Source organism: Mobula birostris, chromosome 21, assembly GCF_030028105.1.
Source record: "Mobula birostris isolate sMobBir1 chromosome 21, sMobBir1.hap1, whole genome shotgun sequence".
Lineage (NCBI taxonomy): Eukaryota > Metazoa > Chordata > Chondrichthyes > Myliobatiformes > Myliobatidae > Mobula > Mobula birostris.
The window spans coordinates 17,153,251-17,177,598 of NC_092390.1; positions in this window are offsets into that span (position 1 = coordinate 17,153,251).

Consider the following 24,348-nt stretch of genomic DNA (forward strand, 5'->3'; position numbering starts at 1 on the left):
GAGTCAATACACCAGGAACTGGGTCCTGGGGAGAATAAGTATGTCAGCGACTGCGTCCTGGGGAGAGTCTGAACACCAGGGACCGGGTCCAGGGGAGAGTCAGTATATCAGGGATAGGATCCTGGGGAGATTCTGAACACAGGGGCCCGGGTCCTTGGGAGAGTCAGTACGTCAGGGACTGGATGCTGGTGAGAGTCTGTACACCAGCGACTAAATCCTGGGGAGAGTCTGTACACCAGGGACCGGGTCCTGGGGAGAGTCAGTATATCAAGGAGTTGTTTCTGGGGAGAGTCAGTACGTCAGGGACTGGATCCTGGCGAGAATCTGTACACCAGGGATTTGATGCTGGGGAGAGTCTGTACACCAGGGACTGGATCCTGTGAAGAGTCTGTACACCAGCGACTGGGTCCTGGGGAGACTCAGTAGTTCAGGGACTGGATCCTGGGGAGAGTCAGTAGGTCAGGAACTGGGTCCCGGGGAGAGTCAGTAGGTCAGGGATTGAGTCCTGGGGAGAGTCAGTACGTCAGGGACTGGGTCCTGGTGAGAGTCTGTACACCAGGGAATTGATCCTCGGGAGAGTCTGTACACCAGCTTCTGGGTCCTGGGGAGACTCAGTAGGTCAGGGACTGGATCCTGGGGAGAGTCAGTACCTAACAGACTGGATTCTGGTGAGAGTCACTACGTCAAGGACTAGATCCTGGGGAGAGTCAGTACGTCAGTGACTGGATCCTGGGGAGAGTCAGCACACCAGGGACTTAGTCCTGCGGAAACTCAGTAGGTCAGGGACTGGATCCTGGGGAGAGTCAGTAGGACTGAGACTGGGTCCTGGGGAGAGTCAGCACACCAGGGACCGAGTCCGGGAGAGAGTCAGTACGTCAGGGACTGGGTTCTGGGGAGAGTCAGTACACCAGGGACTCGGTCCTCGAGAGACTCAGTAGGTCAGGGACTGGATCCTGGGGAGATTAAGTATATCAGCGACTGGATCCTGGGGAGAGTCAGTACGTCAGGGACTGGATACTGGGGAGAGTCAGTACCTAACGGACTGGATTCTGGTGAGAGTCAGTACGTCAGGGACTAGATCCTGGGGAGAGTCAGTACGTCAGTGACTGGATCCTGGGGAGAGTCAGCACACCAGGGACTTAGTCCTGCGGAAACTCAGTAGGTCAGGGACTGGATCCTGGGGAGAGTCAGTAGGACTGAGACTGGGTCCTGGGGAGAGTCAGCACACCAGGGACCGAGTCCGGGAGAGAGTCAGTACGTCAGGGACTGGGTTCTGGGGAGAGTCAGGACACCAGGGACTTGATCCTCGGGAGAGTCTGTACACCAGCGACTGGGTCCTGGGGAGACTCAGTAGGTCAGGGACTGGATCCTGGAGAGAGTCAGTATGTCAGGGACTGGATCCTGCGGTGAGTCAGTACGTCAGGGACTGGATCCTGGAGGAGTCAGTCACCAGCGACTGGATCCTGGAGAGAGTCAGTATGTCAGGCACTGGATTCTGGGGAGAGTTGGTATGTCAAGGACTGTGTCCTGATGAGAGTCAGTTCACCAGGGTCTAGATCCTGGTGAGAGTCAGTACGTCCGGGAATTCATCCTGGGGAGAATCAGTTCACCAGGGACTGGATCCTAGGGAGAGTCAGTACACCAGGGACCGGGTCCTAGGGAGAGTCAGTACGTCAGGGACTGGATCCTGGGGACAGTCATTAAACTAGGGACTGGATCTAAGGGAGAGTCAGTACGTCAGGGACTGGGTTCTGGGGAGAGTTAGTATGTCAGGGACTGGGTCCTGTGGAGAGACCGTATGTCAGCGACTGCGTCCTGGGGACAGTCTGTACACCAGGGACCGGGTCCTGGGGAGAGTCAGTACGTCAGGGACAGGATCCTGGGGAGAGTCTGTACACCAGGGACTTGATCCTGGGGAGAGTCTGTACACCAGGGACTGGATCCTGGGGAGAGTCAGTACATCGGGGACTGTGTCCAGCGGAGAGTCAGTACATCATGGACCAGGTCCTGGGGAGAGTCAGTACACCAGGGACTGGGACCTGGGCAGAGTCGGTACACCAGGGAGTGGATCCTGGGGAGAGACAGTACATCAGGGACTGGATCCAGGGGAGAGTCAGTACATTGGGGACTGTGTCCAGGGGAGAGTCAGTACATCATGGACCAGGTCCTGGGGAGAGTCAGAACACCAGGCAGTGGATTTTAGGGAGAGTCAATACACCAGGCAGTGGATCTTAGCGAAAGTCAGTACGTTCGGGACTGGATCCTGGGGAGAGTCTGTACACCAGGGACTGGATCCTGGGGAGAGACAGTACATCAGGGACTGGATCCAGGGGAGAGTTCGGACATCAAAGACTGGATCCTGGGGAGAGTCAGTACGTCAGCAACTGGATACTGGGGAGAGTTAGTATGTCAGGGACTGGAACCTGGGAGAGTCAGTATATCAGGGACTGGATCCTGGGGAGAGTCAGTACGTCAGGTACTGGATGATGGGGAGAGTCAGAACACCAGGCAGTGGATTTTAGGGAGAGTCAACACACCAGGCAGTGGATCTTAGCGTGAGTCAGTACGTCAGGGACTGGATCCTGGGGAGAGTCAGTACATCTGGGAGTGGGTCTTGGGAGAGTCAGCATACCAGGAAATGGATCCTGGGGAGAGTCAGTATACCAGGGAGTGTGTCCTGGGGCTGGTAAGTACGTCAGGATCTCGAGCCAAGGGAGAGTCAGTATGTCACGGACTTGGTCCAGGGGAGGGTCAGTACCCCAGGGACTGGATCCGGGGGAGGGACAGTATTGCAGGGACTGGATCCTGGGGAGACTCAGTACACCAGGGACTGGGTCCTGGGGAGAGTCAGTACATCTGGGAGTGGGTCTTGGGGAGAGTCAGCACACCAGGGACTGTATCCTGGGAGAGCCAGTATGTCAGTCACTAGATCCTGGGGAGAGTCAGTAGAACAGGGACTGGATCGTGGGGAGAGTCAGTACATCAGGGACTGGATCCTGGAGAGACTCAGTACGTCCGGGACTGCATCCAGGGGAGAGTCTGTAACCCAGGGACTGGATTCTGGGGAGAGACAGTACGTCAGGGACTGGATCCTGGGGAGAATCAGTCCACCAGGGACTGGATCCTAGAGAGAGTCATTACACCAGGGACTGGGGCCTAGGAAGAGTCTGTACACCAGGGACTGGATCCTGGGGAGAGTCAATATATCAGGGAGTGGATCCTGGGGAGAGTCAGTACACCAGGGACTGGATCCTGGGGAGAGCCTGTACACCAGGGACTGGATCCTGGGGAGAGTCTGTACACCAGGGTCTTGATCCTCGGGAGTGTCTGTACACCAGGGACTGGATCCTGGGGAGAGTCTGTACACCAGGGTCTTGATCCTCGGGAGTGTCTGTACACCAGGGACTGGATCCTGGGGACAGTCAGTACATCATGGACCAGGTCCTGGGGAGAGTCAGTACACCCGGGACTGGGCCCCGGGCAGACTCGGTACACCAGGGACTGGATCCTGGGGAGAGACAGTACATTAGGGACTGGATCCAGGGGAGAGTTCGGACATTAAAGAATGGATCCTGGGGAGAGTCAGTACGTCAGCAACTGGATACTGGGGAGAGTTAGTATGTCAGGGACTGGAACTTGGGAGAGTCAGTATATCAGGGACTGGATCCTGGGGAGAGTCAGTACGTCAGGTACTGGATGATGGGGAGAGTCAGAACACCATGCAGTGGATTTTAGGGAGAGTCAATACACCAGGCAGTGGATCTTAGCGTGAGTCAGTACGTCAGGGACTGGATCCTGGGGAGAGTCAGTACATCTGGGAGTGGGTCTTGGGAGAGTCAGCATACCAGGGAATGGATCCTGGGGAGAGTCAGTATGCCAGGGAGTGTGTCCTGGGGCTGGTCAGTACGTCAGGATCTCGAGCCAAGGGAGAGTCAGTACGTCACGGACTTGGTCCAGGGGAGGGTCAGTACCCCAGGGACTGGATCCGGGGGAGGGACAGTATTGCAGGGACTGGATCCTGGGGAGACTCAGTACACCAGGGACTGGTTCCTGGGGAGAGTCAGTACATCTGGGAGTGTGTCTTGGGGAGAGTCAGCACACCAGGGACTGGATCCTGGGGAGGGTCAGTATGTCAGGGACTGGATCCTGGAGAGAGTCAGTATATCAGGGACTGGATCCTGGGGAGTGTCAGTACGTCAAGGACTTGATCCGGCGGAGCGTTAGTACGTCAGGAACTGGATCCTGGAAGAGTCGCTCACCAGGGACTGGATCCTGGAGAGAGTCAGTTCGTTAGGGACTGGATTCTGGGGAGAGACAGTACGTCAGGGACTGGATCCTGGGGAGAATCAGTTCACCAGGGACTGGATCCTAGGAAGAGTCAGTACACCAGGGACTGGGTCCTAGGGAGAGTCTGTACACCAGGGACTTGATCCTCGGGAGAGTCTGTACACCAGGGACTGGATCCTGGGGAGAGTCAGTACATCATGGACTAGGTCCTGGTGAGAGTCAGTACACCAGGGACTGGGCCCCAGGCAGACTTGGTACACCAGGGACTGGATCCTGGGGAGAGACAGTACATCAGGGACTGGATCCAGGGGAGAGTTCTGACATCAAAGACTGGATCCTGGGGAGAGTCAGTACGTCAGCAACTGGATACTGGGGAGAGTCAGTACGTCAGGTACTGGATGATGGGGAGAGTCAGAACACCAGGCAGTGGATCTTAGGGAGAGTCAGTACACCAGGCAGTGGATCTTAGCGAGAGTCAGTACGTCAGGGACTGGATCCTGGGGAGAGTCAGTACATCTGGGAGTGGGTCTTCTGGAGAGTCAGCACACCAGGGACTGGATCCTGTGGAGAGTCAGTATACCAGGGATTGTGTCCTGGGGCTGGTTAGTACGTCAGGATCTCGAGCCAAGGGAGAGTTAGTATGTCAGGGACTTGTTCCTGGTGAGGTTCAGTACCCCAGGGACTGGATCCGGGGGAGGGTCAGTATGTCAGGGACTGGATCCTGGGGATAATCTATACACCAGGGACGGAGTCCTGGGGAGAAGCATTAAACCTGGGAGTGGATCCTGGGGAGAGTCAGTACATCAGGGAGTGAATCCTGGGGAGAGTCAGTACATCAGGGAGTGAATCCTAAGGAGAGTCAGTACCCAGGGGACTGGGTCCTGGGGAGACTCAGTACCCCAGAGATTGGATTCTGGGGAGACTCAGAACATCAGGGACGGGATCCTGGGGAGAGTGAGTATGTTTGGGACCGGAACCTGGGGAGAATCAGTATGTCAGGGACTGGTACCTAGGAGAGTCAGTTTATCAGGGACTGGATCCTGGGGAGAGTCAGTACAAAAGGGACTGGATCATGGGGAGAGTCAATACAACAGGGACAGGAACGTGGGGAGAGTCAGTCAACCAGGAACTGGATCCTGGAGAGACTCAGTACGTCAGGGACTGCATCCAGGGGAGAGTCTGTAAATCAAGGACTGTATTCTGGGGGGAGACACTACGTCAGGGACTGGGTTCAGGGGAGAAACAGTACACCAGGGACTGGATCCTGGCGACAATCTGTATGTCAGGGACGGAGTCCTGCGGAGAATCAGTACGTCAGGGGCTGGATCCTGGAGAGACTCAGTATGTCAGGGACGGCATCCAGGGGAGAGTCTGTAAACCAGGGACTGGATTCTGGGGAGAGACACTAAGTCAGGGACTGGATCCTGGGGAGAATCAATTCACCAGGGACTGGATCCTAGGGAGAGTCAGTACACCAGGTACTGGGGCCTAGGGAGAGTCAGTACGTCAGGGACTGGATCCTGGGGACAGTGAGTATGTTTGGGACTGGTTCCTGGGGAGAATCAGTATGTCAGGGACTGGAACCTGGGAGAGTCAGTTTATCAGGGACGGGATCCCAGGGAGAGTCTGGACATCAGGGACTGGATCCTGGGGAGAGCCAGTATGTCAGTCAATAGATCCTGGGGAGAGCCAGTACAACAGGGACTGGATCCTGGGGAGAGTTAGTACGTCAGGGACTGGATCCTGGGGAGAGTCTGTACACCAGGGTCTTGATCCTCGGGAGTGTCTGTACACCAGGGACTGGATCCTGGGGAGAGACACTAAGTCAGGGACTGGATCCTGGGGAGAATCAATTCACCAGGGACTGGATCCTAGGGAGAGTCAGTACACCAGGTACTGGGGCCTAGGGAGAGTCAGTACGTCAGGGACTGGATCCTGGGGACAGTGAGTATGTTTGGGACTGGTTCCTGGGGAGAATCAGTATGTCAGGGACTGGAACCTGGGAGAGTCAGTTTATCAGGGACGGGATCCCAGGGAGAGTCTGGACATCAGGGACTGGATCCTGGGGAGAGCCAGTATGTCAGTCAATAGATCCTGGGGAGAGCCAGTACAACAGGGACTGGATCCTGGGGAGAGTTAGTACGTCAGGGACTGGATCCTGGGGAGAGTCTGTACACCAGGGTCTTGATCCTCGGGAGTGTCTGTACACCAGGGACTGGATCCTGGGGAGAGTCAGTACATCGGGGACTGTGTCCAGGGGAGAGTCAGTCCATCATGGACCAGGTCCTGGGGAGAGTCAGAACACCAGGCAGTGGATTTTAGGGAGAGTCAATACACCAGGCAGTGGATCTTAGCGAAAGTCAGTACGTTCGGGACTGGATCCTGGGGAGAGTCAGTACGTCAGCAACTGGATACTGGGGAGAGTTAGTATGTCAGGGACTGGAACCTGGGAGAGTCAGTATATCAGGAACTGGATCCTGGGGAGAGTCAGTACGTCAGGTACTGGATGATGGGGAGAGTCAGAACACCAGGCAGTGGATTTTAGGGAGAGTCAATACACCAGGCAGTGGATCTTAGCGTGAGTCAGTACGTCAGGGACTGGATCCTGGGGAGAGTCAGTACATCTGGGAGTGGGTCTTGGGAGAGTCAGCATACCAGGGAATGGATCCTGGGGAGAGTCAGTATACCAGGGAGTGTGTCCTGGTGCTGGTAAGTACGTCAGGATCTCGAGCCAAGGGAGAGTCAGTATGTCACGGACTTGGTCCAGGGGAGGGTCAGTACCCCAGGGACTGGATCCGGGGTAGGGACAGTGTGCAGGGACTGGATCCTGGGGAGACTCAGTACATCAGGGACTGGATGTTGGGGAGAGTCAGTACATCAGGGACTGAATCCTGGGGACAGTGAGTATGTTTGGGACTGGTTCCTGGGGAGAATCAGTATGTCAGGGACTGGAAATTGGGAGAGTCAGTTTATCAGAGATGGGATCCCAGGGAGAGTCTGGACATCAGGGACTGGATCCTGGGGAGAGCCAGTATGTCAGTCACTAGATCCTGGGGAGAGCCAGTACAACAGGGACTGGATTGTGGGGAGAGTCAGTACATCAGGGACTGGATCCTGGAGAGACTCAGTACATCCGGGACTGCATCCAGGGGAGAGTCTGTAACCCAGGGACTGGATTCTGGGGAGAGACAGTACGTCAGGGACTGGATCCTGGGGAGAATCAATCCACCAGGGACTGGATCCTAGAGAGAGTCATTACACCAGGGACTGGGGCCTAGGAAGAGTCTGTACACCAATGACCGGGTCCTGGAGAGAGTCAGTATATCAGGGAGTGGATCCTGGGGAGAGTCAGTACACCAGGGACTGGATCCTGGGGAGAGTTAGTATGTCAGGGACTGGAACCTGGGGAGAGTCTGTACACCAGGGTCATGATCCTCGGGAGTGTCTGTACACCAGGGATTGGAACCTGGGGAGAGTCAGTACATTGGGGACTGTGTCCAGGGGAGAGTCAGTACATCATGGACCAGGTCCTGGGGAGAGTCAGAACACCAGGCAGTGGATTTTAGGGAGAGTAAATACACCAGGCAGTGGATCTTAGCGAAAGTCAGTACGTTCGGGACTGGATCCTGGGGAGAGTCTGTACACCAGGGACTTGATCCTCGGGAGAGTCTGTACACCAGGGACTGGATCCTGGGGAGAGACAGTACATCAGGGACTGGATCCAGGGGAGAGTTCAGACATCAAAGACTGGATCCTGGGGAGAGTCAGTACGTCAGCAACTGGATACTGGGGAGAGTTAGTATGTCAGGGACTGGAACCTGGGAGAGTCAGTATATCAGGGACTGGATCCTGGGAAGAGTCAATACGTCAGGTACTGGATGATGGGGAGAGTCAGAACACCAGGCAGTGGATTTTAGGGAGAGTCAATACACCAGGCAGTGGATCTTAGCGTGAGTCAGTACGTCAGGGACTGGATCCTGGGGAGAGTCAGTACATCTGGGAGTGGGTCTTGGGAGAGTCAGCATACCAGGAAATGGATCCTGGGGAGAGTCAGTATACCAGGGAGTGTGTCCTGGGGCTGGTAAGTACGTCAGGATCGCGAGCCAAGGGAGAGTCAGTACGTCACGGACTTGGTCCAGGGGAGGGTCAGTACCCCAGGGACTGGATCCGGGGGAGGGACAGTATTGCAGGGACTGGATCCTGGGGAGACTCAGCACACCAGGGACTGTATCCTGGGAGAGCCAGTATGTCAGTCACTAGATCCTGGGGAGAGCCAGTACAACAGGGACTGGATCGTGGGGAGAGTCAGTACATCAGGGACTGGATCCTGGAGAGACTCAGTACGTCCGGGACTGCATCCAGGGGAGAGTCTGTAACCCAGGGACTGGATTCTGGGGAGAGACAGTACGTCAGGGACTGGATCCTGGGGAGAATCAGTCCACCAGGGACTGGATCCTAGAGAGAGTCATTACACCAGGGACTGGGGCCTAGGAAGAGTCTGTACACCAGGGACTGGATCCTGGGGAGAGTCTGTACACCAGGGACTGGATCCTGGGGAGAGTCTGTACACCAGGGTCTTGATCCTCGGGAGTGTCTGTACACCAGGGACTGGATCCTGGGGAGAGTCAGTACATCGGGGACTGTGTCCAGGGGAGAGTCAGTACATCATGGACCAGGTCCTGGGGAGAGTCAGTACACCAGGGACTGGGCCCCGGGCAGACTCGGTACACCAGGGACTGGATCCTGGGGAGAGACAGTACATTAGGGACTGGATCCAGGGGAGAGTTCGGACATCAAAGGTGGATCCTGGGGAGAGTGAGTACGTCAGCATCTGGATACTGGGGAGAGTTAGTATATCAGGGACTGGATCCTGGGGAGAGACACTAAGTCAGGGACTGGATCCTGGGGAGAATCAATTCACCAGGGACTGGATCCTAGGGAGAGTCAGTACACCAGGTACTGGGGCCTAGGGAGAGTCAGTACGTCAGGGACTGGATCCTGGGGACAGTGAGTATGTTTGGGACTGGTTCCTGGGGAGAATCAGTATGTCAGGGACTGGAACCTGGGAGAGTCAGTTTATCAGGGACGGGATCCCAGGGAGAGTCTGGACATCAGGGACTGGATCCTGGGGAGAGCCAGTATGTCAGTCAATAGATCCTGGGGAGAGCCAGTACAACAGGGACTGGATCCTGGGGAGAGTTAGTACGTCAGGGACTGGATCCTGGGGAGAGTCTGTACACCAGGGTCTTGATCCTCGGGAGTGTCTGTACACCAGGGACTGGATCCTGGGGAGAGTCAGTACATCGGGGACTGTGTCCAGGGGAGAGTCAGTCCATCATGGACCAGGTCCTGGGGAGAGTCAGAACACCAGGCAGTGGATTTTAGGGAGAGTCAATACACCAGGCAGTGGATCTTAGCGAAAGTCAGTACGTTCGGGACTGGATCCTGGGGAGAGTCAGTACGTCAGCAACTGGATACTGGGGAGAGTTAGTATGTCAGGGACTGGAACCTGGGAGAGTCAGTATATCAGGAACTGGATCCTGGGGAGAGTCAGTACGTCAGGTACTGGATGATGGGGAGAGTCAGAACACCAGGCAGTGGATTTTAGGGAGAGTCAATACACCAGGCAGTGGATCTTAGCGTGAGTCAGTACGTCAGGGACTGGATCCTGGGGAGAGTCAGTACATCTGGGAGTGGGTCTTGGGAGAGTCAGCATACCAGGGAATGGATCCTGGGGAGAGTCAGTATACCAGGGAGTGTGTCCTGGTGCTGGTAAGTACGTCAGGATCTCGAGCCAAGGGAGAGTCAGTATGTCACGGACTTGGTCCAGGGGAGGGTCAGTACCCCAGGGACTGGATCCGGGGTAGGGACAGTGTGCAGGGACTGGATCCTGGGGAGACTCAGTACATCAGGGACTGGATGTTGGGGAGAGTCAGTACATCAGGGACTGAATCCTGGGGACAGTGAGTATGTTTGGGACTGGTTCCTGGGGAGAATCAGTATGTCAGGGACTGGAAATTGGGAGAGTCAGTTTATCAGAGATGGGATCCCAGGGAGAGTCTGGACATCAGGGACTGGATCCTGGGGAGAGCCAGTATGTCAGTCACTAGATCCTGGGGAGAGCCAGTACAACAGGGACTGGATTGTGGGGAGAGTCAGTACATCAGGGACTGGATCCTGGAGAGACTCAGTACATCCGGGACTGCATCCAGGGGAGAGTCTGTAACCCAGGGACTGGATTCTGGGGAGAGACAGTACGTCAGGGACTGGATCCTGGGGAGAATCAATCCACCAGGGACTGGATCCTAGAGAGAGTCATTACACCAGGGACTGGGGCCTAGGAAGAGTCTGTACACCAATGACCGGGTCCTGGAGAGAGTCAGTATATCAGGGAGTGGATCCTGGGGAGAGTCAGTACACCAGGGACTGGATCCTGGGGAGAGTTAGTATGTCAGGGACTGGAACCTGGGGAGAGTCTGTACACCAGGGTCATGATCCTCGGGAGTGTCTGTACACCAGGGATTGGAACCTGGGGAGAGTCAGTACATTGGGGACTGTGTCCAGGGGAGAGTCAGTACATCATGGACCAGGTCCTGGGGAGAGTCAGAACACCAGGCAGTGGATTTTAGGGAGAGTAAATACACCAGGCAGTGGATCTTAGCGAAAGTCAGTACGTTCGGGACTGGATCCTGGGGAGAGTCTGTACACCAGGGACTTGATCCTCGGGAGAGTCTGTACACCAGGGACTGGATCCTGGGGAGAGACAGTACATCAGGGACTGGATCCAGGGGAGAGTTCAGACATCAAAGACTGGATCCTGGGGAGAGTCAGTACGTCAGCAACTGGATACTGGGGAGAGTTAGTATGTCAGGGACTGGAACCTGGGAGAGTCAGTATATCAGGGACTGGATCCTGGGAAGAGTCAATACGTCAGGTACTGGATGATGGGGAGAGTCAGAACACCAGGCAGTGGATTTTAGGGAGAGTCAATACACCAGGCAGTGGATCTTAGCGTGAGTCAGTACGTCAGGGACTGGATCCTGGGGAGAGTCAGTACATCTGGGAGTGGGTCTTGGGAGAGTCAGCATACCAGGAAATGGATCCTGGGGAGAGTCAGTATACCAGGGAGTGTGTCCTGGGGCTGGTAAGTACGTCAGGATCGCGAGCCAAGGGAGAGTCAGTACGTCACGGACTTGGTCCAGGGGAGGGTCAGTACCCCAGGGACTGGATCCGGGGGAGGGACAGTATTGCAGGGACTGGATCCTGGGGAGACTCAGCACACCAGGGACTGTATCCTGGGAGAGCCAGTATGTCAGTCACTAGATCCTGGGGAGAGCCAGTACAACAGGGACTGGATCGTGGGGAGAGTCAGTACATCAGGGACTGGATCCTGGAGAGACTCAGTACGTCCGGGACTGCATCCAGGGGAGAGTCTGTAACCCAGGGACTGGATTCTGGGGAGAGACAGTACGTCAGGGACTGGATCCTGGGGAGAATCAGTCCACCAGGGACTGGATCCTAGAGAGAGTCATTACACCAGGGACTGGGGCCTAGGAAGAGTCTGTACACCAGGGACTGGATCCTGGGGAGAGTCTGTACACCAGGGACTGGATCCTGGGGAGAGTCTGTACACCAGGGTCTTGATCCTCGGGAGTGTCTGTACACCAGGGACTGGATCCTGGGGAGAGTCAGTACATCGGGGACTGTGTCCAGGGGAGAGTCAGTACATCATGGACCAGGTCCTGGGGAGAGTCAGTACACCAGGGACTGGGCCCCGGGCAGACTCGGTACACCAGGGACTGGATCCTGGGGAGAGACAGTACATTAGGGACTGGATCCAGGGGAGAGTTCGGACATCAAAGGTGGATCCTGGGGAGAGTGAGTACGTCAGCATCTGGATACTGGGGAGAGTTAGTATATCAGGGACTGGATCCTGGGGAGAGTCAGTACGTCAGGTACTGGATGATGGGGAGAGTCAGAACACCAGGCAGTGGATTTTAGGGAGAGTCAATACACCAGGCAGTGGATCTTAGCGTGAGTCAGTACGTCAGGGACTGGATCCTGGGGAGAGTCAGTACATCTGGGAGTGGGTCTTGGGAGAGTCAGCACACCAGGGACTGGATCCTGGGGAGAGCCAGTATGTCAGTCACTAGATCCTGGGGAGAGTCAGTAGAACAGGGACTGGATCGTGGGGAGAGTCAGTACATCAGGGACTGGATCCTGGAGAGACTCAGTACGTCCGGGACTGCATCCAGGGGAGAGTCTGTAACCCAGGGACTGGATTCTGGGGGGAGACAGTACGTCAGGGAGTGGATCCTGGGGAGAGTCAGTACACCAGGGACTGGATCCTGGGGAGAGTTATTACGTCAGGGACTGGATCCTGGGGAGAGTCTGTACACCAGGGTCTTGATCCTCGGGAGTGTCTGTACACCAGGGACTGGATCCTGGGGAGAGTCAGTACATCGGGGACTGTGTCCAGGGGAGAGTCAGTACTTCATGGACCAGGTCACGGGGAGAGTCAGTACACCAGGGACTGGGCCCCGGGCAGACTCGGTACACCAGGGACTGGATCCTGGGGAGAGACAGTACATTAGGGACCGGATCCAGGGGAGAGTTCGGACATCAAAGACTGGATCCTGGGGAGAGTCAGTACGTCAGCAACTGGATACTGGGGAGAGTTAGTATGTCAGGGACTGGAACCTGGGAGAGTCAGTATATCAGGGACTGGATCCTGGGGAGAGTCAGTATGTCAAGTACTGGATGATGGGGAGAGTCAGAACACCAGGCAGTGGATCTTAGCGTGAGTGAGTACGTCAGGGACTGGATCCTGGGGAGAGTCAGTACATCTGGGAGTGGGTCTTGGGAGAGTCAGCATACCAGGGAATGTATCCTGGGAAGAGTCAGTATACCAGGGAGTGTGTCCTGGTGCTGGTAAGCACGTCAGGATCTCGAGCCAAGGGAGAGTCAGTATGTCACGGACTTGGTCCAGGGGAGGGTCAGTACCCCAGGGACTGGATCCGGGTTAGGGACAGTATTGCAGGGACTGGATCCAGGGGAGAGTTCGGACATCAAAGACTGGATCCTGGGGAGAGTCAGTACGTCAGCAACTGGATACTGGGGAGAGTTAGTATGTCAGGGACTGGAACCTGGGAGAGTCAGTACATCAGGGACTGGATCCTGGGGAGAGTCAGTATGTCAGGTACTGGATGATGGGGAGAGTCAGAACACCAGGCAGTGGATCTTAGCGTGAGTGAGTACGTCAGGGACTGGATCCTGGGGAGAGTCAGTACATCTGGGAGTGGGTCTTGGGAGAGTCAGCATACCAGGGAATGTATCCTGGGAAGAGTCAGTATACCAGGGAGTGTGTCCTGGTGCTGGAAAGCACGTCAGGATCTCGAGCCAAGGGAGAGTCAGTATGTCACGGACTTGGTCCAGGGGAGGGTCAGTACCCCAGGGACTGGATCCGGGGTAGGGACAGTATTGCAGGGACTGGATCCTGGGGAGACTCAGTACACCAGGGACTGGCTCCTGGGGAGAGTCAGTACGTCAGGGACTGGATCCTGGAGAGAGTCAGTATGTCAGGGACTGGATCCTGGGGAGAGTCAGTATGTCAGGGACTGGATCCTGGAGAGAGTCAGTATGTCAGGGACTGGATCCTGGAGAGAGTCAGTATGTCAGGGACTCAATTCTGGGGACAGTCAGTACACCAGGGACTGGATCCCGTGGAGAGGCAGTGTGTCAGGGACTGGATACTAGGAGGAATCTATACATCAGGGACAGGGTCCTGGGGAGAAGCAGTAAACCTGGGAGTGGATGCTGGGGAGAGTCAGTACGTCAGGGACTGGATCCTGGGGAGACTCAGTACATCAGGGACTGGATGTTGGGGAGAGTCAGTACATCAGGGACTGAATCCTGGGGACAGTGAGTATGTTTGGGACTGGTTCCTGGGGAGAATCAGTATGTCAGGGACTGGAAATTGGGAGAGTCAGTTTATCAGAGACGGGATCCCAGGGAGAGTCTGGACATCAGGGACTGGATCCTGGGGAGAGCCAGTATGTCAGTCACTAGATCCTGGGGAGAGCCAGTACAACAGGGACTGGATCGTGGGGAGAGTCAGTACATCAGGGACTGGATCCTGGAGAGACTCAGTACATCCGGGACTGCATCCAGGGGAGAGTCTGTAACCCAGGGACTGGATTCTGGGGAGAGACAGTACGTCAGGGACTGGATCCTGGGGAGAAACAATCCACCAGGGACTGGATCCTAGAGAGAGTCATTACACCAGGGACTGGGGCCTAGGAAGAGTCTGTACACCAATGACCGGGTCCTGGAGAGAGTCAGTATATCAGGGAGTGGATCCTGGGGAGAGTCAGTACACCAGGGACTGGATCCAGGGGAGAGTTCGGACATCAAAGACTGGATCCTGGGGAGAGTCAGTACGTCAGCAACTGGATACTGGGGAGAGTTAGTATGTCAGGGACTGGAACCTGGGGAGAGTCTGTACACCAGGGTCTTGATCCTCGGGAGTGTCTGTACTCCAGGGATTGGATCCTGGGGAGAGTCAGTATATTGGGGACTGTGTCCAGGGGAGAGTCAGTACATCATGGACCAGGTCCTGGGGAGAGTCAGAACACCAGGCAGTGGATTTTAGGGAGAGTCAATACACCAGGCAGTGGATCTTAGCGAAAGTCAGTACGTTCGGGACTGGATCCTGGGGAGAGTCTGTACACCAGGGACTGGATCCTGGGGAGAGACAGTACATCAGGGACTGGATCCAGGGGAGAGTTCGGACATCAAAGACTGGATCCTGGGGAGAGTCAGTACGTCAGCAACTGGATACTGGGGAGAGTTAGTATGTCAGGGACTGGAACCTGGGAGAGTCAGTATATCAGGGACTGGATCCTGGGGAGAGTCAGTACGTCAGGTACTGGATGATGGGGAGAGTCAGAACACCAGGCAGTGGATTTTAGGGAGAGTCAACACACCAGGCAGTGGATCTTAGCGTGAGTCAGTACGTCAGGGACTGGATCCTGGGGAGAGTCAGTACATCTGGGAGTGGGTCTTGGGAGAGTCAGCATACCAGGAAATGGATCCTGGGGAGAGTCAGTATACCAGGGAGTGTGTCCTGGGGCTGGTAAGTACGTCAGGATCTCGAGCCAAGGGAGAGTCAGTACGTCACGGACTTGGTCCAGGGGAGGGTCAGTATCCCAGGGACTGGATCCGGGGGAGGGACAGTATTGCAGGGACTGGATCCTGGGGAGACTCAGTACACCAGGGACTGGGTCCTGGGGAGAGTCAGTACATCTGGGAGTGGGTCTTGGGGAGAGTCAGCACACCAGGGACTGGATCCTGGGAGAGCCAGTATGTCAGTCACTAGATCCTGGGGAGAGTCAGTAGAACAGGGACTGGATCGTGGGGAGAGTCAGTACATCAGGGACTGGATCCTGGAGAGACTCAGTACGTCCGGGACTGCATCCAGGGGAGAGTCTGTAACCCAGGGACTGGATTCTGGGGAGAGACAGTACGTCAGGGACTGGATCCTGGGGAGAATCAGTCCACCAGGAACTGGATCCTAGACAGAGTCATTACACCAGGGACTGGGGCCTAGGAAGAGTCTGTACACCAGGGACTGGATCCTGGGGAGAGTCAGTATATCAGGGAGTGGATCCTGGGGAGAGTCAGTACACCAGGGACTGGATCCTGGGGAGAGCCTGTACACCAGGGACTGGATCCTGGGGAGAGTCTGTACACCAGGGTCTTGATCCTCGGGAGTGTCTGTACACCAGGGACTGGATCCTGGGGAGAGTCTGTACACCAGGGTCTTGATCCTCGGGAGTGTCTGTACACCAGGGACTGGATCCTGGGGACAGTCAGTACATCATGGACCAGGTCCTGGGGAGAGTCAGTACACCAGGGACTGGGCCCCGGGCAGACTCGGTACACCAGGGACTGGATCCTGGGGAGAGACAGTACATTAGGGACTGGATCCAGGGGAGAGTTCGGACATTAAAGAATGGATCCTGGGGAGAGTCAGTACGTCAGCAACTGGATACTGGGGAGAGTTAGTATGTCAGGGACTGGAACTTGGGAGAGTCAGTATATCAGGGACTGGATCCTGAGGAGAGTCAGTACGTCAGCAACTGGATGATGGGGAGAGTCAGAACACCATGCAGTGGATTTTAGGGAGAGTCAATACACCAGGCAGTGGATCTTAGCGTGAGTCAGTACGTCAGGGACTGGATCCTGGGGAGAGTCAGTACATCTGGGAGTGGGTCTTGGGAGAGTCAGCATACCAGGGAATGGATCCTGGGGAGAGTCAGTATGCCAGGGAGTGTGTCCTGGGGCTGGTCAGTACGTCAGGATCTCGAGCCAAGGGAGAGTCAGTACGTCACGGACTTGGTCCAGGGGAGGGTCAGTACCCCAGGGACTGGATCCGGGGGAGGGACAGTATTGCAGGGACTGGATCCTGGGGAGACTCAGTACACCAGGGACTGGTTCCTGGGGAGAGTCAGTACATCTGGGAGTGTGTCTTGGGGAGAGTCAGCACACCAGGGACTGGATCCTGGGGAGGGTCAGTATGTCAGGGACTGGATCCTGGAGAGAGTCAGTATATCAGGGACTGGATCCTGGGGAGTGTCAGTACGTCAAGGACTTGATCCGGCGGAGCGTTAGTACGTCAGGAACTGGATCCTGGAAGAGTCGCTCACCAGGGACTGGATCCTGGAGAGAGTCAGTTCGTTAGGGACTGGATTCTGGGGAGAGACAGTACGTCAGGGACTGGATCCTGGGGAGAATCAGTTCACCAGGGACTGGATCCTAGGAAGAGTCAGTACACCAGGGACTGGGTCCTAGGGAGAGTCTGTACACCAGGGACTTGATCCTCGGGAGAGTCTGTACACCAGGGACTGGATCCTGGGGAGAGTCAGTACATCATGGACTAGGTCCTGGTGAGAGTCAGTACACCAGGGACTGGGCCCCAGGCAGACTTGTTACACCAGGGACTGGATCCTGGGGAGAGACAGTACATCAGGGACTGGATCCAGGGGAGAGTTCTGACATCAAAGACTGGATCCTGGGGAGAGTCAGTACGTCAGCAACTGGATACTGGGGAGAGTCAGTACGTCAGGTACTGGATGATGGGGAGAGTCAGAACACCAGGCAGTGGATCTTAGGGAGAGTCAGTACACCAGGCAGTGGATCTTAGCGAGAGTCAGTACGTCAGGGACTGGATCCTGGGGAGAGTCAGTACATCTGGGAGTGGGTCTTGGGGAGAGTCAGCACACCAGGGACTGGATCCTGTGGAGAGTCAGTATACCAGGGATTGTGTCCTGGGGCTGGTTAGTACGTCAGGATCTCGAGCCAAGGGAGAGTCAGTATGTCAGGGACTTGTTCCTGGTGAGGTTCAGTACCCCAGGGACTGGATCCGGGGGAGGGTCAGTATGTCAGGGACTGGATCCTGGGGATAATCTATACACCAGGGACGGAGTCCTGGGGAGAAGCATTAAACCTGGGAGTGGATCCTGGGGAGAGTCAGTACATCAGGGAGTGAATCCTGGGGAGAGTCAGTACATCAGGGAGTGAATCCTAAGGAGAGTCAGTACCCAGGGGACTGGGTCCTGGGGAGACTCAGTACCCCAGAGATTGGATTCTGGGGAGACTCAGAACATCAGGGACGGGATCCTGGGGAGAGTGAGTATGTTTGGGACCGGAACCTGGGGAGAATCAGTATGTCAGGGACTGGTACCTAGGAGAGTCAGTTTATCAGGGACTGGATCCTGGGGAGAGTCAGTACAAAAGGGACTGGATCATGGGGAGAGTCAATACAACAGGGACAGGAACGTGGGGAGAGTCAGTCAACCAGGAACTGGATCCTGGAGAGACTCAGTACGTCAGGGACTGCATCCAGGGGAGAGTCTGTAAATCAAGGACTGTATTCTGGGGGGAGACACTACGTCAGGGACTGGGTTCAGGGGAGAAACAGTACACCAGGGACTGGATCCTGGCGACAATCTGTATGTCAGGGACGGAGTCCTGCGGAGAATCAGTACGTCAGGGACTGGATCCTGGGGAGACTCAGTACATCAGGGACTGGATGTTGGGGAGAGTCAGTACATCAGGGGCTGGATCCTGGAGAGACTCAGTATGTCAGGGACGGCATCCAGGGGAGAGTCTGTAAACCAGGGACTGGATTCTGGGGAGAGACACTAAGTCAGGGACTGGATCCTGGGGAGAATCAATTCACCAGGGACTGGATCCTAGGGAGAGTCAGTACACCAGGTACTGGGGCCTAGGGAGAGTCAGTACGTCAGGGACTGGATCCTGGGGACAGTGAGTATGTTTGGGACTGGTTCCTGGGGAGAATCAGTATGTCAGGGACTGGAACCTGGGAGAGTCAGTTTATCAGGGACGGGATCCCAGGGAGAGTCTGGACATCAGGGACTGGATCCTGGGGAGAGCCAGTATGTCAGTCAATAGATCCTGGGGAGAGCCAGTACAACAGGGACTGGATCCTGGGGAGAGTTAGTACGTCAGGGACTGGATCCTGGGGAGAGTCTGTACACCAGGGTCTTGATCCTCGGGAGTGTCTGTACACCAGGGACTGGATCCTGGGGAGAGTCAGTACATCGGGGACTGTGTCCAGGGGAGAGTCAGTCCATCATGGACCAGGTCCTGGGGAGAGTCAGAACACCAGGCAGTGGATTTTAGGGAGAGTCAATACACCAGGCAGTGGATCTTAGCGAAAGTCAGTACGTTCGGGACTGGATCCTGGGGAGAGTCAGTACGTCAGCAACTGGATACTGGGGAGAGTTAGTATGTCAGGGACTGGAACCTGGGAGAGTCAGTATATCAGGGACTGGATCCTGGGGAGAGTCAGTACGTCAGGTACTGGATGATGGGGAGAGTCAGAACACCAGGCAGTGGATTTTAGGGAGAGTCAATACACCAGGCAGTGGATCTTAGCGTGAGTCAGTACGTCAGGGACTGGATCCTGGGGAGAGTCAGTACATCTGGGAGTGGGTCTTGGGAGAGTCAGCATACCAGGGAATGGATCCTGGGGAGAGTCAGTATACCAGGGAGTGTGTCCTGGTGCTGGTAAGTACGTCAGGATCTCGAGCCAAGGGAGAGTCAGTATGTCACGGACTTGGTCCAGGGGAGGGTCAGTACCCCAGGGACTGGATCCGGGGTAGGGACAGTGTGCAGGGACTGGATCCTGGGGAGACTCAGTACATCAGGGACTGGATGTTGGGGAGAGTCAGTACATCAGGGACTGAATCCTGGGGACAGTGAGTATGTTTGGGACTGGTTCCTGGGGAGAATCAGTATGTCAGGGACTGGAAATTGGGAGAGTCAGTTTATCAGAGACGGGATCCCAGGGAGAGTCTGGACATCAGGGACTGGATCCTGGGGAGAGCCAGTATGTCAGTCACTAGATCCTGGGGAGAGCCAGTACAACAGGGACTGGATCGTGGGGAGAGTCAGTACATCAGGGACTGGATCCTGGAGAGACTCAGTACATCCGGGACTGCATCCAGGGGAGAGTCTGTAACCCAGGGACTGGATTCTGGGGAGAGACAGTACGTCAGGGACTGGATCCTGGGGAGAATCAATCCACCAGGGACTGGATCCTAGAGAGAGTCATTACACCAGGGACTGGGGCCTAGGAAGAGTCTGTACACCAATGACCGGGTCCTGGAGAGAGTCAGTATATCAGGGAGTGGATCCTGGGGAGAGTCAGTACACCAGGGACTGGATCCAGGGGAGAGTTCGGACATCAAAGACTGGATCCTGGGGAGAGTCAGTACGTCAGCAACTGGATACTGGGGAGAGTTAGTATGTCAGGGACTGGAACCTGGGGAGAGTCTGTACACCAGGGTCTTGATCCTCGGGAGTGTCTGTACTCCAGGGATTGGATCCTGGGGAGAGTCAGTACATTGGGGACTGTGTCCAGGGGAGAGTCAGTACATCATGGACCAGGTCCTGGGGAGAGTCAGAACACCAGGCAGTGGATTTTAGGGAGAGTCAATACACCAGGCAGTGGATCTTAGCGAAAGTCAGTACGTTCGGGACTGGATCCTGGGGAGAGTCTGTACACCAGGGACTGGATCCTGGGGAGAGACAGTACATCAGGGACTGGATCCAGGGGAGAGTTCGGACATCAAAGACTGGATCCTGGGGAGAGTCAGTACGTCAGCAACTGGACACTGGGGAGAGTTAGTATGTCAGGGACTGGAACCTGGGAGAGTCAGTATATCAGGGACTGGATCCTGGGGAGAGTCAGTACGTCAGGTACTGGATGATGGGGAGAGTCAGAACACCAGGCAGTGGATTTTAGGGAGAGGCAACACACCAGGCAGTGGATCTTAGCGTGAGTCAGTACGTCAGGGACTGGATCCTGGGGAGAGTCAGTACATCTGGGAGTGGGTCTTGGGAGAGTCAGCATACCAGGAAATGGATCCTGGGGAGAGTCAGTATACCAGGGAGTGTGTCCTGGGGCTGGTAAGTACGTCAGGATCTCGAGCCAAGGGAGAGTCAGTACGTCACGGACTTGGTCCAGGGGAGGGTCAGTACCCCAGGGACTGGATCCGGGGGAGGGACAGTATTGCAGGGACTGGATCCTGGGGAGACTCAGTACACCAGGGACTGGGTCCTGGGGAGAGTCAGTACATCTGGGAGTGGGTCTTGGGGAGAGTCAGCACACCAGGGACTGGATCCTGGGGAGAGCCAGTATGTCAGTCACTAGATCCTGGGGAGAGTCAGTAGAACAGGGACTGGATCGTGGGGAGAGTCAGTACATCAGGGACTGGATCCTGGAGAGACTCAGTACGTCCGGGACTGCATCCAGGGGAGAGTCTGTAACCCAGGGACTGGATTCTGGGGGGAGACAGTACGTCAGGGACTGGATCCTGGGGAGAGTCTGTACACCAGGGACTGGATCCTAGAGAGAGTCATTACACCAGGGACTGGGGCCTAGGAAGAGTCTGTACACCAATGACTGGGTCCTGGGGAGAGTCAGTATATCAGGGAGTGGATCCTGGGGAGAGTCAGTACACCAGGGACTGGGACCTGGGCAGAGTCGGTACACCAGGGAGTGGATCCTGGGGAGAGACAGTACATCAGGGACTGGATCCAGGGGAGAGTCAGTACATTGGGGACTGTGTCCAGGGGAGAGTCAGTACATCATGGACCAGGTCCTGGGGAGAGTCAGAACACCAGGCAGTGGATTTTAGGGAGAGTCAATACACCAGGCAGTGGATCTTAGCGAAAGTCAGTACGTTCGGGACTGGATCCTGGGGAGAGTCTGTACACCAGGGACTGGATCCTGGGGAGAGACAGTACATCAGGGACTGGATCCAGGGGAGAGTTCGGACATCAAAGACTGGATCCTGGGGAGAGTCAGTACGTCAGCAACTGGATACTGGGGAGAGTTAGTATGTCAGGGACTGGAACCTGGGAGAGTCAGTATATCAGGGACTGGATCCTGGGGAGAGTCAGTACGTCAGGTACTGGATGATGGGGAGAGTCAGAACACCAGGCAGTGGATTTTAGGGAGAGTCAACACACCAGGCAGTGGATCTTAGCGTGAGTCAGTACGTCAGGGACTGGATCCTGGGGAGAGTCAGTACATCTGGGAGTGGGTCTTGGGAGAGTCAGCATACCAGGAAATGGATCCTGGGGAGAGTCAGTATACCAGGGAGTGTGTCCTGGGGCTGGTAAGTACGTCAGGATCTCGAGCCAAGGGAGAGTCAGTACGTCACGGACTTGGTCCAGGGGAGGGTCAGTACCCCAGGGACTGGATCCGGGGGAGGGACAGTATTGCAGGGACTGGATCCTGGGGAGACTCAGTACACCAGGGACTGGGTCCTGGGGAGAGTCAGTACATCTGGGAGTGGGTCTTGGGGAGAGTCAGCACACCAGGGACTGGATCCTGGGGAGAGCCAGTATGTCAGTCACTAGATCCTGGGGAGAGTCAGTAGAACAGGGACTGGATCGTGGGGAGAGTCAGTACATCAGGGACTGGATCCTGGAGAGACTCAGTACGTCCGGGACTGCATCCAGGGGAGAGTCTGTAACCCAGGGACTGGATTCTGGGGGGAGACAGTACGTCAGGGACTGGATCCTGGGGAGAGTCTGTACACCAGGGACTGGATCCTAGAGAGAGTCATTACACCAGGGACTGGGGCCTAGGAAGAGTCTGTACACCAATGACTGGGTCCTGGGGAGAGTCAGTATATCAGGGAGTGGATCCTGGGGAGAGTCAGTACACCAGGGACTGGGACCTGGGCAGAGTCGGTACACCAGGGAGTGGATCCTGGGGAGAGACAGTACATCAGGGACTGGATCCAGGGGAGAGTCAGTACATTGGGGACTGTGTCCAGGGGAGAGTCAGTACATCATGGACCAGGTCCTGGGGAGAGTCAGAACACCAGGCAGTGGATTTTAGGGAGAGTCAATACACCAGGCAGTGGATCTTAGCGAAAGTCAGTACGTTCGGGACTGGATCCTGGGGAGAGTCTGTACACCAGGGACTGGATCCTGGGGAGAGACAGTACATCAGGGACTGGATCCAGGGGAGAGTTCGGACATCAAAGACTGGATCCTGGGGAGAGTCAGTACGTCAGCAACTGGATACTGGGGAGAGTTAGTATGTCAGGGACTGGAACCTGGGAGAGTCAGTATATCAGGGACTGGATCCTGGGGAGAGTCAGTACGTCAGGTACTGGATGATGGGGAGAGTCAGAACACCAGGCAGTGGATTTTAGGGAGAGTCAACACACCAGGCAGTGGATCTTAGCGTGAGTCAGTACGTCAGGGACTGGATCCTGGGGAGAGTCAGTACATCTGGGAGTGGGTCTTGGGAGAGTCAGCATACCAGGAAATGGATCCTGGGGAGAGTCAGTATACCAGGGAGTGTGTCCTGGGGCTGGTAAGTACGTCAGGATCTCGAGCCAAGGGAGAGTCAGTACGTCACGGACTTGGTCCAGGGGAGGGTCAGTACCCCAGGGACTGGATCCGGGGGAGGGACAGTATTGCAGGGACTGGATCCTGGGGAGACTCAGTACACCAGGGACTGGGTCCTGGGGAGAGTCAGTACATCTGGGAGTGGGTCTTGGGGAGAGTCAGCACACCAGGGACTGGATCCTGGGGAGAGCCAGTATGTCAGTCACTAGATCCTGGGGAGAGTCAGTAGAACAGGGACTGGATCGTGGGGAGAGTCAGTACATCAGGGACTGGATCCTGGAGAGACTCAGTACGTCCGGGACTGCATCCAGGGGAGAGTCTGTAACCCAGGGACTGGATTCTGGGGGGAGACAGTACGTCAGGGACTGGATCCTGGGGAGAATCAGTCTACCAGGGACTGGATCCTAGAGAGAGTCATTACACCAGGGACTGGAGCCTAGGAAGAGTCTGTACACCAATGACTGGGTCCTGGGGAGAGTCAGTATATCAGGGAGTGGATCCTGGGGAGAGTCAGTACACCAGGGACTGGATCCTGGGGAGAGTTATTACGTCAGGGACTGGATCCTGGGGAGAGTCTGTACACCAGGGTCTTGATCCTCGGGCGTGTCTGTACACCAGGGACTGGATCCTGGGGAGAGTCAGTACATCGGGGACTGTGTCCAGGGGAGAGTCAGTACATCATGGACCAGGTCCTGGGGAGAGTCAGTACACCAGGGACTGGGCCCCGGGCAGACTCGGTACACCAGGGACTGGATCCTGGGGAGAGACAGTACATTAGGGACTGGATCCAGGGGAGAGTTCGGACATCAAAGATGGATCCTGGGGAGAGTGAGTACGTCAGCATCTGGATACTGGGGAGAGTTAGTATATCAGGGACTGGATCCTGGGGAGAGTCAGTACGTCAGGTACTGGATGATGGGGAGAGTCAGAACACCAGGCAGTGGATTTTAGGGAGAGTCAATACACCAGGCAGTGGATCTTAGCGTGAGTCAGTACGTCAGGGACTGGATCCTGGGGAGAGTCAGTACATCTGGGAGTGGGTCTTGGGAGAGTCAGCATACCAGGAAATGGATCCTGGGGAGAGTCAGTATACCAGGGAGT